Source organism: Panthera leo, chromosome A1, assembly GCF_018350215.1.
Source record: "Panthera leo isolate Ple1 chromosome A1, P.leo_Ple1_pat1.1, whole genome shotgun sequence".
NCBI classification, from domain to species: domain Eukaryota; kingdom Metazoa; phylum Chordata; class Mammalia; order Carnivora; family Felidae; genus Panthera; species Panthera leo.
The window spans coordinates 75116655-75120346 of NC_056679.1; the positions used below are offsets into that span (position 1 = coordinate 75116655).

At 38.0% G+C, this 3692-nt stretch overlaps 1 pseudogene; it reads right to left on the reverse strand.

Moving 5' to 3' along the window:
- On the reverse strand, positions 1 to 307 carry LOC122229470 (annotated as a pseudogene).
- Positions 308 to 3692: the final 3385 nt, after the last annotated feature.

The window sequence follows — 3692 nt, forward strand, 5'->3', positions numbered from 1 at the left end:
TTATGCAGTTGACAGAGTGGGGGTGCGGTTGTATTTCTGGGCTAGCTGGAGGAGGGAAGCCGCCATGATCCCACCCCCCACCCCACCCCACAGGCCAAGGACCAGGTTCAAGGTGGACTCTTTCTGGATATTGTAGTCTGAGAAAGTGTGGCCGTCCTCCAGCTGTTTGCCCACACAAATCAGACGCCGTTGGTCAAGCGGGATGCCCTCCTTGTCTTGGATTTTGGCTTTGACCTTCTCCATGGTATCATTGGTCTCAACGTCAAGGGTGATGGTCTTGCCCATCCGTCTTCACAAATATCTGCATCCCCGCGTCTGCCTCAAGGCCACGGCCACCAAACTACTAGGCCACCTCCTTGAAGAGAAAGTCCCAAGATAATTTTAAGAATATATTTTAATCACCAAAAGTGTCAGAATTTCAATAGGAGCTAAACTGAACCTTCCCAAATTAGGGCTTATACTGAAATTGCTTATACTAATGACTGAAAACGAAAAGGTACACCATGCTAGAGTTTGTAAAGTAAAGAAAGATGAAAAAGTGAGAAAATTAAAATTTACTCAAGTTTGAAGAAATGTGAAGAAAACTGTAGGGAATACATAATCTGTGTATGAAGTAGAGTGAATATTGGGTACCAAAGGGCCACAGAAGAATCCAAAACTCTCTCCCTCCTTCTCTCTCTCTCTCTCTCTCTCTCTTTTTCTCTCTCTGTCTCTTTCTCTTGCACACTTGCATATGTGGATGCATTTCTGTGTTTGTATGAATATATAATCATGTGAAGTGTGTTATATTGTAGTGTGCAACTTGCTAGTTTCTTCCTTGTAGGAGCTAATTTAGGAGAAGATAAACATGTATTGGGTGTGTTTAAAAAATATTACGTAGAGAATGAATGCTATTTTAGCTAAAAGACTTGAAAACTTCCATGCCTGGTGACAAATACAGTTGTTAAATAATAACTAAGACTGTTTTCCCATTGAAGGAAGTAATTAACATCCAACTTGTGAAACATATAATTTGTGTGAGTGTGTAAATCTATACTCGTTGATTAAAACTGTAATCACTTTTTTTATGGATTTCACTTTGAAATGATTATAAAGACTTAAATGTTGGGAAATGCTATCTACATTGATATTGCCTCAGACTAACTTTCCTAGATCCTAGTCTGCAGGAAATGAGACTTGTGTAGAGAAATAAATAAAATACACCTTTTTTAAAGCGATTTTACTGGCTATTTTTTGTTTTTAAAGAAGTAGCTGGTCCAAAGGTAAATGAGAATTTATTATTTTTTTAGTTCCGCTAGAACCTCTGTACTCAAATTAATTTTCACCTTAATTTTCCTTGAAACGTTTGTCGCCCATGTCCAAAAATTTACATGCAGATAAAAATCAAAACAATTTATAATACCTTCAAGTGCATTTGTCAGTTCATTCCTACGGTAAGGCAGAAACAATTTCTGAGAGAAAATATAATCCAATGTTAGCTGGGACAGTGAGAGTTTGATGCTGAGTTAGTCCCATAAACGTTCTTATTCTAATTCTACTTCTAACAGAAAACATGTCTAATTCTGTTTCTAACAGAAAACATTTGGGAGATTTGCTTTGTATGTATGTCCTTAAAGATTGCTTAAATAACTTATGTGACATATATCGAATGCGTTTTGATATTTTCTATATTAGAAAACTGTTAGAATTGCTGTGTGCTTTCCAAGGACACTTCTGTCTCTGGGTAGAGGGTATCCTTAGATGTGAAGTCTCTTCTCCCTTCCTAAAAATTTCCTCCCTATAATTTCTTATCGATACCATTGAACTCCTTCCAGACACAGATTATCACTCTTGCTGTTGACATATAAGGTGAATCTTCGGGATTTACTCTCCTTTACTTTCTGCATTCAGCCAGTCCTGCAGCCAGGGCTCTGAAGAGGCCAGATAACTTGGTGCATATTGCCAAAACTTCGGAAACAACACAAGGAAAATTGGTGAATCACCAAAGTAATAATCAGCAAACGTCTGTTGTGTGCACAGACACAAAAAGACATTTTGCCAACCAGTTACACTCGTACCAAAACATGGAACGAGGCGCGGGGGTATATTGTTATAAAGCAGCTTATACCCTGAGAAGGAGTGTCTGCGTGCTCCTCACAGTGAGAGGCTATAGAATTCGAATTTTCTTCAATGGTAGGGAATCTGGTCAGCGGTCACTTCAGGTCCGCCTTGGGGAACAGTTCAGGTTTTGCTTCCGACTTTCAGAGACACAAGCAAGGTATGACCTAGGTCAAGTTAGCCTTGCAAAGTGGCTCAAATGAAGCTTTGCTGATGAACCTAAAGTGGTTTGTCTGCTCGGGGAATTTTCAAAGCTGGTCTTGTGTTTTTGTTTTTGTTTGTTTGTTTTTTGTTTTGTTTCGGGTTTTTTTTTTGTTTTGTTTTTTATTGTTAGCACCAATTTCATGAGCAGTCAAAACGCAAATAATTGCACACCTTACTGGACTAATTGCAAACTGATACGTGCTAAAATCAAGAAGGAGAAGTGAGAAAATCGGTGTCCATATAAAGTTACGTGCTAATGCGTACATCTACTCTGTGTGTTTCCAATGCAGAACAACATTGTTTTGGGGCGCATGTATACATTGTTGTCTTTAGTCCGCTTTCTCTGGCAATTCTTGTTAGCACAATTATACTGTTGGGGGGGCGGGTCTCTGGGATGTGAGTGTAATATGGAAAACACCCAGTCCCTATCTGGCTGACCCACGAATTATGACTCCCATAATTTGAAGCTTCGACACAGAAGGCAGTAAATAGTGTTGAACGATTAATATCAATATTGACAAAGTCACCTATAATAATATGTTCTCTGTGACTCATATTTTCTTAATGGTGAATTTTAGAGGAAATTTCATTTATTACTCTTTTTTTTTTGTGCATAGGACAACAGACAATGGAACCATTAGGGATACTATTTCCAATATCCTCTCATTAAAGATAAATGATCAATTGTATTCTCTTATTTCTAATAAAGAGAGAAAACTTTCCGCCTTTTCTCCACAAGCTAGACATTCAAATGATCAACTTAATCCTTAGTTCATAACAGATTCAGGAATGTTTCGAGTCTCCTGGGAAATCTCAGGATTAAAACACATCGGAAAGACAGGGCGGACGTGTGTATCACTCTCTCTTGAAGCCACCACCTTCTATGAAAATTCAGACTTAATTAAAACAATAATAATAATAATAAGAAGAATTAATAATAGTAACAAAAGGAGAGACCAGGACTTATTTTGCAATGAATTAAACCTGGCAACATGGGAAATGTCTAAGCAACATGTTTCTATTTCCATTATGTAAGAATTCAACATTCACACAATATTAAGACATATGTGTAGGTATATATGTGTGGGTTACAGAAGAGTTACCATGGTATATAAGCATAACCTTTAGTTTTCTTTATTGAAATATAGTTTGAAAAGTGTCTAAGAACATTTAATGTTTGCTTTTGACCACAGCAGGGTGGAACTATTATAACAGTCCTGGTCAGAGGGACCGGGCAAAATGAAGTATCACCTGATAAACAAATAGTTGCAAAATGCGAAATCACAAAATTTGAAGGGATGAGGCAGATTTTAAGAAGTAGGCGAAGACTTGCTTCTGGAACTCAGGTATGACTGTGGCTGTCGGCCACACAGGTGGCACAAGCCTGAGTT